Below are 12,456 nucleotides of genomic sequence, written 5' to 3'. Positions count from 1 at the left end.
GGCAGTGAGAATTTTCCCCCTCTCACCGAACCAGCAGTGATGGCCAGATGGACATGCCCTCATACTGGTCCTCTGGCTTGAAATCCATCTACCAGAGTCAAATTTAAGCGAAAATAATCCTCTGTGCATGAGAAAAGCCTCCGGCGCATGTGCAGACGAATTTAACCCAGAAGCAAGGGGGGCACGCACAAGAGCAAAATGTGCACTTTCAGCACTACTCTGAACCGGTAGCAAAAGTACGTAGAACCTACCCTTGGTTAGATCAGATCAAGAAACTGACCACAGGAAAACCAGAAATATACTTTATTGAGATAGACTGTAATAATATAAGTCTACCTCTGTTCCTTCCCTCCTTTTACCACTGTGGGTTAGTGGGGAACCAGTCTAAGTCTCTTTCAAATACTTTCCTATCTCCTGGGCTTAGGACATGTGCTTGCTCCTGTTGTTATCTTAATGGCTTTGGGGTGATGTTTTTTCTGTTTCCATGCCACCCTACATAAGTGTGATCAATTTATTTACTTACTTACTTACTTACTTACTTACTTACTTACTTACTTACTTACTTACTTACTTACTTACTTACTTATTTTATTCATTTGTCCAATACACAAATACATAGGAAGAAAAATAGACATGTGGTAATATATATGAGGGTAAAAGTGAACTTAGAGGAGAGGATATATGAAAGGAAGAGAATATATATGATAGGTGAAAGAAAGGAAAGACAATTGGACAGGGGACGAAAGGCACACCAGTGCACTTATGTACGCCCCTTACTGGCCTCTTAGGAACCTGGAGAGGTCAATCGTGGAGAGTCTAAGGGAGAAGTGTTGGGGGTTAGGGGTTGACACAATTGAGTCCGGTAATGAGTTCCACGCTTCCATAACTCGATTGTTGAAATCATATTTAGAAACATAGAAGACTGACGGCAGAAAAAGACCTCATGGTCCATCTAGTCTGCCCTTATACTATTTCCTGTATTTTATCTTACAATGGATATATGTTTATCCCAGGCATGTTTAAATTCATTTACTGTGGATTTACCAACCACGTCTGCTGGAAGTTTGTTCCAAGGATCTACTACTCTTTCAGTAAAATAATATTTTCTCATGTTGCCTTTGATCTTTCCTTCAACTAACTTCAGATTGTGTCCCCTTGTTCTTGTGTTCACTTTCCTATTAAACACACTTCCCAACAATATTTATATTGTTATAATTATTTAGACTATCAATATGTCTGAATAGGACATAGTGGAATAAACGTAGGAATTTTAGCTCAGCGTATTCTGTTTGCTGAGGAATTACTAGTCATGTTTCCTCAAACACAAGCAAACTGGGTTTTCTCCAAGAGGGGAGGAGCTAGCCTCCAAGTATGGGTTAAGACCGCCCATGACCATTTAGGGCTGAATCAAAGGTTATAAACGTTGAGGTATTTCCTGCCCTCACCCTCTTTTGATTCAGTCCTTGACCAAACAGGATGCGTGCTTTCCTTCAGAATCTCTACAATGTGGTTTAGTAAGGCCTCACTAGTCTTAGGATCAGCTTAGTCGACAAAGGAGGAAGGAAAAGAGGGATTGCTGGAGACAACTACTAGCCAAGGATATGTTCTGAATGGTAAATACTTGCTCCAGCAGTAAGAGACCGGTCGGCTCATAAGGGGCGCTGGCTCACTCACTACTGAATCCCTCCTCAAAGTTGAGGTATTTCCTGCTCTCCCTCTCTTTTGATGAGGGACATGATTAGATTCAGAGTGCCTTCCTACCTATTGCATCTACTGTATATTCTGTCTTTTAATTGACCTCCTCAATCAGGCCCGTAGGTCGTGAGGGCCTTGGAGACCAAAGGAAGGATGAGCTGACTTGCAGAAGAATGTAGGAGTTGGAATCACGAGTCTTAGATAGCCTTCTCCTCCTGGAAACCTTCCAGATGACAAATCCCAGGATTCCTTAGCATGATTATTGTTGTGAATTCTGGGAACTGAAATTCACACATACGAACACTGTTTAAGTTCCCCAGTTTATTATTTATTGTTTTGTTTTGTTTTGTTTATTTTATTTATTTTATTTATTTTATTTATTTTATTTATTTTATTTATTTTATTTATTTTATTTATTTTATTTATTTTATTTATTTTATTTATTTTATTTATTTATTTTATTTTATTTATTTTATTTATTTTATTTATTTTATTTATTTTATTTATTTTATTTATTTTATTTATTTTATTATTTTATTTTATTTTTGTTTGTCAAACAAGTATAGTACATAGTACATATTAACATAACTTAACATAGCATAAGTAGAACGTAGTAATAGAAAGGATAATAAGACAGTAGGACAGGGACATTAGGTACATAAGTGCACTTATGCACGCCGTTCTTATGTGAGTTACAGCATCCTATTTATAAGCCAGAGAGTACTGATTTGGTGGTTAAGGCATCAGGCTAGAAACCAGACCATGAATTTTTGCCCTGCTTTAAGCACAAAACCAGCAGGGAAACCTTGTGCCAGTCATTTCTCTTTCAGCCCTAGGAAAGAAACAATGGCAAACCATTTCTGAAAAACCTAGTCAAGAAAACTGTAAGAATCTGTCCCAACAATTGATTGATTGAAGGGGGGAGGGGGAAGCATAAGACACGAATAGGACCTGTACAATGCCAAAATATCATGATCAGTTTAAGTGGATCTAAAAAGCATTCAACTTTTCACGCGTTTGACTGGCTTCGTATATTCCAGTTCACATAATGAATGAAGTGCTAGAACAGAAAACGTGTAGCATCAAACTCTTTTCTAGATATTATCCATTTCTCAATTTTTAAAGTAAACATTCATATCTTGATATAGTGAATTCAAAAACTAATGTAAACCCTAAAGTAGTCTGAATGCTGCTTTGAAAAACAAGGACCTTCCGCTTTGAAAACCATGTGAATCACACTTCCACGCCAATGTCATTACACCTCTTGCTGTCCTTCCCATCCCCTCCCCCAATAATTTTGGCCTTTATGTCAGAAGGAAAGGTTGGCCCCTTGCATTATGTTCATAAACCACGAGTTAAGTGTTTAACGTTTTGTGCAAGTTTCTGTTAATAATTGGCAAATCAGGACATAATGGGATGTTTAACTCAATCAGGATGTACAGGAGTTAAGCTGGAAAACCTGATCCTATTTGTTTATTCAGTTAATTTTATTTCTTATACCACCAATTGGTCCACAGTGGCAGACTGCTGACCTTGGCTGATCCAAAAAGGTTAAACAGAATCAAAAGTAGTTAATATGTGAGTAGAACTCTCAAGACTGTAGGTGACCCTGTGACAGCAGACATCTGAGAAGAAGTCGCAAGGCATTTCCTTTTATTGCCAAAAAGACCTAAATCAATACATTCATCAAGTTTCCAAGAATTCACCTGAAGACATTTTAGGCCACTAACTGTTATGTTTTATTTGTTTGCAGTAATAAAACCAAAGTTCAAATTAGAGAATGCAACATGGATTTTTTTTTAAAAAAAAACATTGCCTAAGTAATGTTTTTTGTTTTTATTTTAAAATGGTTTGTGGCCTTTTCAAAATCCAACAAAATGATAAATCCCTTCGAGGCAAAACATTCCAGAAATGGCCTGACCCCAAACTCTGGCAAGACAAATAAGCAGCAACTGTACGCAAGCCTACACAGAAAGCCATGCAGCGCTTTAAAAACCATAGCCAGCACTTTGTAATTTGCTGGCAAACAGATTTATTATACCTGCATCACAGGTGTGTTTTGGAAAAGCCAATTTACTGCTAAGTTTTTATCAGCAGAAATTTCCAAGCTAGTCATAAATGTAGGTCAGTACATTAGAGGGCCCTGCAAGTTAATGCACTACAGATTTAAGGTTCTTTCCTTTCAGGAATATGCATCACTGCCACATTTGCTAAAAATGATAGTAGGAAATCTTGGCTGAAGAATTAGAGAATGTTACTGAGTTAGAAGCATTTACTAAGTTGTTTTCTTTTGGGAACAGGAAGATGTAACTCCAAAGCAAAGCAAAAAAAAATAATCTTGTAGCAATGGTGGTGGAGAGAGGAACGGAAAAGACTTAATTCCTCTTTTCTGGTTCAATTGCATGGCACCTGTCAAAACAGTTTTTTTTTTTACTGTTTGATGAAATTTGGCAGATTTATTTCCAGCTTTTATTTTCACGAAATCATGAAATGCCAACTTTGCAATCAGACACACATTCTTCTAATGATGCCATTTGAGTAAGAAGACATCTCACAAGGATGAGCACAGAGTTTATATTCATTCATTCATTCATTCATTCATTCATTCATTCATTCATTCATTCATTCATTCAACCAACCAACTCCCTATTTCTTGACTGCAACCAACAGCAAAAAAGCATCAGGGCCACTTTTTCCCTGTCCAGCTTCTGAATTCTCTTCTCTGCTATAGAATCTCCTCTTTTTCAGAACAAAATTTTATTTACAATTCCATTACTGTATTACACTCCTTACTGTTAGAGGAGAGTGGGAGCTCTAATTCAACTTGGGCCATAGGAAAAGCCTTGCTCATCTCCATCCACCACATAGTGAACATACTTGGAAGGCCTTTCCAGCTATAGTTCTTTGCTACCATAATGATTTCATGTCAAGATATCATACTGCTAGTATGCACAATGCACTCTCAGGTTGAATGGCCAACCTAAACATTGGTTCTTGAATAAATCCATTGGGGGGGGGGGGGGGGGTGTCGGCATAATACACCAAGACATAAGCTAATGCAAACAGCTGGATTTTCTCAAAATGCTATGCCCCCTACACATAAAATCTGATGGTGGCACCAAACCAAGTTTAGGATAGGTGAATGCAGCATTGACAAGGTTTGGTGTTGCAAGTGAATGCAACCATAATGTTCCTTATTACTGTACTCCAACCAAGGCCAAGTTATCTGACCTTAGCTGGGGGGATGCCACAGTACCATGCCCCAAAGTATACCCAGAACAGCAAAATAACCAACCTTTCTTTGCACCTTTAGGCCAAGAGGGAAAGAGACAATAAACTTGCCTTCTGTGCCTATGATTGTTTCGATAAAGGACTACACAACGGGGGAAGAGCTTCCTCCCCGTTTCCGCCAGCCAGATCACAATATTGAGATATGCGATTTCACGCGTGGGAGACGGATTAATCCGAGACTCATCCCAGTTAATGCCAACGCTTTGCACCAGATGTTCAGCAGCCTGTCACAATCGACCGTCTCTCCCCCCCATTTCCCCCCTCCGCAAGCTTCGTTGCCACCCTCCTTCCCTCCGCCTCCTTCTTTAAATCCTCGGGCAACTCCCACCGAGGAGACAACAGCCCCGAAATAAAACCCGCGGAAGGTTGTCGGAACGCACCCAAGATGTTCCCGCGTGCTGGAAGGCTTGGTTCCCCCCCCCACCTCCACCCCGTCTTCTCTCTTTTCGGTTGGGCCTCGCCTGCTCCGGGTTGGGGAGGGGTGTCTTCAGCAGCCAAAGCAGAGAAATAGAAGAGCTGGGGTGAAGACCGAGGGGGACTCCCCCATCCACGCAGCTCAGCTGCACAATGAAGGAAATCTCTAAGGCGGGAGGGAAGGGAGGAGGGAAGGGAGGGAGAGAGAGAGAGGCGGCCTTTGGGAAGTAGAAGGGTCAGGCTAGCTTGGCGGGTCAGGTGTTGGAGCCTACCGGAAGAAACGAGGCTGAGGGGCGATCTCCCGCCGGTCGGTTCTCCGCCACTTGCTTGCCCTGGCGTGGCCGATCAATAAATGCTGTCAGTCAGAGGAAGCCACTTCTTCCTTTTCTTTCGCGCCTGCCGAAGCGTGGTCTGCCTTGCCTCGTCAGTCCAGAAAGAGAGAGGGTGGGGGGACAGAGGGACAGAGACAGAAGAGGGGGAGGGGGTAGAGAGAGGAGGAGGAGGAGGCGAAAGGAAAGGAGAGAGAGGGAGAGGAAGGGAGAGAGGAGGAGAGGGAAAGACAGGGAGAGGAAGTGAAGTGAAGGACAGAGAGAAGGAGAGGAGAAGGAGAAGGAGAGAAGGAGGGAGTCGGAGAGAGAAAGGTAGGGAGAGCGAGAGGAGAAGGAGGGAAGCAGGGAGAGAAGTAGAGGGAAAGAGAGAGAAGGAGTGAGGGACAAAGAGAGGAGAAGGGGAGGGAAGGGAGGGAAAGAGGAGGAGAAGGCGAAGGAGAAAGAGAGGGAAGAAGGAACGAGAGAGAGGAGAGAGAAAGGGAGGGAGGGAGGGACAGAGAAGATGGGGAGAGGAGGAGAGAAAGGGAGAGCGAGAGAGAAGATGAGGGAGAGAGAAAGGTTTTTTTCTCCCTGGCCGTGCAGGTGAGAGGAGCTCTGTGATCTAAAGGCTCCCGAGGGAGCGCGTGCTTGCAGCTGCCGGCCCGTCACAATGACAGCTGTCCTCGCTTGCCGCCACTAGCCCGCGCTCAGACACGGGCTCGTGGAGTGGAGGGGTGGGCCTGCTCCTTCCAGAACCGGGAGCTGCCCTCGGCCACGCTTCCCCCGCTGCTTCCTTCCCTCCCGAAACACCTTCGCGCCGACCCGGGTGCGCGGAGCTGTCTGAGCACCGAGGGGGTGGGTGGGGCTCCTGCGGAGGCTTTCCAGCACAAACCAGGAAGAGCCGACCGAAAGGCGTGAATGTAAACACGGGGGGGGGGGGGGGGGGGGGGGGGCGGTCGGGCGAGACTTTCTCTTTATGAGGAAGGGGATTGGAGAGGGAGGGGGAGAGAGAAATCCCAGTCCTCAGGATGCTAAGTCGGCAGCTCTCCTTTAAAAAAGGGGGTGGTGGTAATGGCAATGGCGCGTGTTTAGACTTTGGGGCGAGGGTGAGGCCCATTCAGTCGAGTGGCGGGGAAGGTTCCTCAACAGACCCGAGGCGGGTTTTCGTGAATGGGAAGCGAATCCCTGCTCGTGATGACATGTGAAATAGGCTCCCTCCTCTTGCAAAAGTAGAATAGAATATAATTCTTTATTGGCCAAGTGTGGTTGGACACACAAGGAATTTGTCTTGGTGCATATGCTCTCAGTGTACATAAAAGAAAATATAGATTTGTCAAGAATCATATGGTACAACACTTAATGATTGTCATAGAGGCCAAATAAGCAATGAGGGAACAATCAATATTAATAAAAATCTTGGGATACAAGCAACAAGTTACCCTAAATGAGAGGAAATGGATGATTGGAATGATGAGAAAAAACTATTAGAAATAGAAGTGCAGACTTAGTAAAAAGTTTGACAGTGTTGAGGGAATTATTTGTTTAGTAGAGTGAGTAGAGCGTTCAGGGGAAAAAACTGTTCTTGTATCTAGTTGTCTTGGTGTGCAGTGCTCTAGTGACGTTTTGAGGGTAGGAGTTGAAACAGTTTATGTCTAGGATGCGAGGGGTCAGTAAATATTTTCACGCCCCCCTTTTTGACATGTAGTAAACAGGTCCTCAATGGAAGGCAGATTGGCAGCAATTGTTTTTTCTGTAGTATAGTAGAGTACAGAGTTCAGGATTGCGCCGAGGCCTCCCTGTAAAAGGCAGGAGACCAGAAAGATCAAATAAGATGTTGTTCACACTTAGTTCCATGAGGTCTTCTTCGGGAAGCTCAGCAGATTGATGGGAAGGGTTGGGCCACCTGTGCCTCAGAAGATAGTCCATTGGGCTATGTTGTCAGAATTTGTTTCAACTGCTATGATATATGATACTGATGTTTGTCCATTGTGTTCGAAAAGGACCTTGACATCTAATGGATTGTGGGCTATACAAGATATGTCCACAGCTGGCTGGTGAGGCCTATATGGGCGCAAAATGTTCTGCCACATTTTGGGCAGACATGTGGGCACCATTGTCGCAGCATTTGCAGCTCTGGGTTTATGGAGTGCCCACTTCTCTACTGTTCTGAATATTCTTCTGGCCTCAGATGTCTGGCAGCCTTGGTGGATCAGCATGTGTCATATTGGTTGATCTTGTGCCAGGGTTTCCCAGGAGGGGGTGTCGTTATTGAGGGACTTGAAGGAGGCTTTCTACATGTCGTGGTATGTTTCTTTTGTCCCCCATGAGATATATAGGAGATTGGAGGAGATGCTATGCTTCTTGCCGATGCTTTTCAGGTAAGATATAGTTTGATCCTTGGAGTCACGTTCACGAGTGTCTCATCCTCAATGCAATGACACCGCTGTGACTGCTTGGAAATCACAGGGTTGCATGTCCCCACCTGCAATCCTGAAATCAGCCCCTGACTGAGACACCCTGGCACCAATTCATTGATGAACTGTCTTCTCCCAGAGCGAATTCCAATATGCGGTCATCATTCGGTGTGCTGATGTGCATTGAACCATATCCAAGGATTACACAATCTACATAGCAATGCTGAGGACCTGCAATTGGTTGTTAAGCTGAACTTTGGGACAGTCCCTTCCCATGGCCACTTACCCAATCTGCTTTTTTTTTCCCGGAGTTGCCTGTGTGAGGATTGGATTGAGGAATCATTTTCTCAACACTTCACTTTATCACTCCTTTTCCCTCCCGCCCTCCACTCTCCCTCCCTCCCTTCCTTTCTTCCCAGCTTCCTTCCTTCCTTCTCTCCCAGCTTCCTTCCTTCCTTCCTCACTTCCTCCCTCCCTTCTCTCCTTTCCTTCCTTCCTCCCTCCCTCCCTCCTCTCCTTCCTTTCTTCCTCCCTCCTCTCCTTCCTTTCTTCCTTCCTTCCTAGCTTCCTTCCTTCCTCACTTCCTCCCTCCCTCCTCTCCTTTCCTTCCTTCCTCCCTCCCTCCTCTCCTTTCCTTCCTTCCTTCCTTCCCAGCTTCCTTCCCTCCCAGCTTCCTTCCTTCCTCACTTCCTCCCTCCTCTCCTTTCCTTCCTTCCTTCCTTTCTTCCTGCCTTCCTTCCTTCCTTCCTCCCTCCTCTCCTCCTTTCTTCCTTCCTTCCCAGCTTCCTTCCTTCCTCACTTCCTCCCTCCCTCCTCTCCTTTCCTCCCTCCCTTTTCAATTTCCCATGCCAGCAGTTGGACTAATTTTCTCTGCTGCTTCATCAGGCCAATCCATTTGCCTGTCACTTGCTCTTGCAGTTCTGCTCTATGTTACACAGTCAACTTGTCCTTGTTCCAGAATCAGGCTTCATTACAAGAGCTGTGGTTCCATGGGATCACATAGAGCGAGGCGTTTTCAAACTCAAGGGCCAGAGGCTGGATCCAGCCCTCAATGTAGTCAGATCTGGCCCGAGGGGCTCTCCTGGAAAATGTAAGGGGCTGGCCTATGCCAGCCCAATGCAAAGAGGAAACATTGGGCCCAGCAGGGCTTCAACCCAGTCTACCCAGTGCGAAGAGGAAACATGCCAGCAGTTTGGGAAGTAGCGTTCAAACTGGCCATGCCCACCCAATCAGCCACACCCACCCAGTTGTCCCCCCCCACAACTCGCCCCCTCCAGTTCAACCACAGCCCTGATGCAGTCTTCAATGAAATTGAGTTTTACAACCCTTGACATAGAGGAAGGAAGAAACCTTACTCTCTCTGAACTCTGGGCCAAAGCCAAAGTTCAATAAGAACTCCAATTTAGATATCTCAGTCATTTTGTAGCAGAGCTACAACCCAGGAAATTACCAAGCTTTGCAATGCCACAAAAACAAAGGCACTCTAATTGGAGTACAGAAATAGAGCGGTGTAAAATGAAAGAAACAAAAGTTTAAAAAGTTGCTGAGTTTCTTACCAAGCATATCTAAATTTTATTAAAGTCACCAAATTTTTTTTTTACAATCCACAGGGTATGTCATAACGTCTGAGCAACTTTAATATTTGGAAATTGAAAGTTGAAAAAATTGATATGCCCCAATGCAAGTTCCAGGTACAATCATGCAAAATGCCTATTTGATCATATGCTGTATCACATCTGTCGTGGCAATACTAACATGGCTCTAAAAGGGGGAGATTTGCAGTATCTAACATTTTCCAGTTTCCCATCACTCACTCTGCCACCCAGTGCCAAGAAATTTGCCTACATTTGTACTGCTGCACAAGGATTTGGAAACCATATTGAAGACCTCCTCCTCCTTGGGTAATTCCAAGAGGTTTGCAGCATTGATCAGGATGGAGGTGGGGGAGAGAAACCACATGGAAGTTTGAATGCATAACTTCGGTAGATGGCTCATCTACTGACAAAAACCTGTATGACCTGTTCTATTCCCAAGACACCAGCACTCATAACAGTGCTTCCATCAAGCATATTTAGCTATTGATTTCCCTCTCTGTCAGTCCCTGGAGGTAGATCAGACTAAGTATCCAATGCCAATCAGCATAAGCTTTTATTGCAAAAACAATAGTACTATTATATGCAGCCCAGAATCTCTTATCATGAGATGGGCAGTTATACAATTAGGGTAAATAAATAGTTACAGAATCTTGCAGGTGTGTTCCCTCTCTCTTTTCTGTATTTTCATGAGAACTGGGGGAAAAGGGAAAGGTTTTGTCTGACATGTTTACTTAGGTTGCATTCCTGCCTCAGTGCTCTTTATCTGGCTGTTGTTGTGCTGGAGCTCCTGCTTCTGAACTTCAAGACCCCTCTAAACCCTCTGAGCTGAACCACGATCACAGGAGATTGGCCCATCATAGATCTCCACTCAATGGAATTTGTTGGGATGGCAGAATTTGGTCCCTTTTATTTTCACCAAGAGGATTGGAGCAACAAGAATGCACTGCAGTGTGCAGCCAGAGGAGGTACCACACAACCATCTTACAGTATGATGATGATGATAATGATTAGCATGTGGTAGGTTTACAGTATCCAGGAATCCACAATGCAACGTGGAGAGTAGTAGTTTAGCTTGCTAAGGTACCAGCCCTGTTTGCTTGCAGGTTTCCCAAGGTGTATCACAGGAAGCAAGCTGCCTTCATCAGTGGTGGTATTCAATTTCTTTTACTACCAGTTCTATGGGTGTGGCTTGTTTGGTAGGCATGGCTTGGTGGTCATGTGACTGTATGGGTGTGGCTAGATGGTCGTGTGACTGGCTTTGAACTCTTAAGGCAAACCAAATACAAGTAGTCCTCATTTAATGGCTACTTGCTTAGCAAGTGTTCAAATTTATGATTGACTTCCCCAGAGTTACTTGAGCTGTTTTGGGATTTTTGAAAGACAGACAGACAGACAGACAGACAGACAGACAGACACACACACACACACACACACACTGTGTGTAGGTAGAAGGAAGCAGTTCTGTGGATGCACATGATGAAGGCAAGACAGGACAAGCATCCAGGCAGGTCATCAGTTTTGGGGCATTGCCAGCCAGCAGTTACTACTGGTTTGGCGACCTTGGCCAAATTTCTGCAAGCAGTTTGCGTGAACTGGTGCAAACTGGTTAAATACCACCTCGGGCCTTCATACTAGAGAGAAAAATGAGCGGCTCTTCCTGCAGTGTCACCAAAGCCCTCCCACTTCCTGGAGGTGCCTCGCATACAGGCAGTGCAACCGGCAAGGCTCAGAGGCATCAGGAATCTGATTAATTCCGACTGACTGCAAATAGCAACAGCTCATCTCCCCTCCAAAGTGGAACCTATCTATCTACTTGGTCTCTTCTGTGTTTGCTTTGGGACTGCCTTCTGCCACACAGCTCCCAGCTACCGATAAGGGCCCACATGATTTTGAATTGTAGACAGAAGCTGAGGCAACTGACAAGAGTTCATCCTGCTATACAGTTCTAGCACTCAAACTGCCAGATCAAAGACTCTTTCCAGCATCATTAAGCAACTAAGCCACTGCCCCTCTTTGTAATGAGTATTGAATAGACCATTCATTTGTTTCTTGTTTTTTGTCTATTTGCCACTTCCACCAGAAAAGTAAATCTAGACAGATAACACATTAGGATTGGCTTAGTTTTGTATTTTGTACTGTATGTATGTATGTATGTATGTATGTATGTATGTATGTATTTATTTATTTATTTATTTATTTATTTTTATTAATTAATTAATTAATTAATTAATTATTTGGATTTGTATGCCACCCCTTTCCGAGGACTCGGGGCAGCTTTGGTTATTAACTTCTGTGTTTCCCCAAAAATAATACATGTCCCCCTCTGTTCTGTCTGGGTTTTCCCAGACCTCCACACCCACTGAAAAAACAGCCAGACACTCTGGTAAAATCCCAAAAGTATTTTATAGCAGGAAAAAAATAAGCACAAAGGAAAACCTGTCTTCACAGCAGACAGGTTACAATACGTTACAACAGGGTCCTGATGTCCAGTCAATTTCACAAGCTTCTTGCTGGCACCCCCCCCCCCCCAAGGTTTCAATAGTCCAAGGCACAAACCAGGATTGTAGCCACCAAAGTTCACAGACAGGTCTCACGAATCTCCAAGATAAAACTCCACAAGCCAGGAAGGGTGGGGCCGCCTTTTATCCTTTCCCAAGCACCACACCCAAACCCAGCTGTGACCTCTAATGCTGGAAATACCTGGCCAATTGAGTTCGTCTCTGATTAGCTCTCCTTTGT

At 44.2% G+C, this 12,456-nt stretch overlaps 1 protein-coding gene across 1 annotated transcript in view; it reads right to left on the bottom strand.

Annotated features, from left to right (window-relative positions):
* MBP (myelin basic protein) overlaps positions 1 to 6,569 on the bottom strand; it is a 186,943-nt gene extending 180,374 nt beyond the window's left edge. The window contains exon 1 of the mRNA XM_070747435.1: positions 5,673 to 6,569. The gene's annotated coding sequence lies outside the window, so the exon portion shown is untranslated. The remainder of the gene's footprint in view (positions 1 to 5,672) is intronic.
* Between the last annotated feature and the right edge of the window lie 5,887 nt (positions 6,570 to 12,456).

This window comes from Erythrolamprus reginae, chromosome 3 (genome assembly GCF_031021105.1).
Source record: "Erythrolamprus reginae isolate rEryReg1 chromosome 3, rEryReg1.hap1, whole genome shotgun sequence".
Lineage (NCBI taxonomy): Eukaryota > Metazoa > Chordata > Lepidosauria > Squamata > Dipsadidae > Erythrolamprus > Erythrolamprus reginae.
This window is presented reverse-complemented; position numbering and strand designations above follow the sequence as displayed.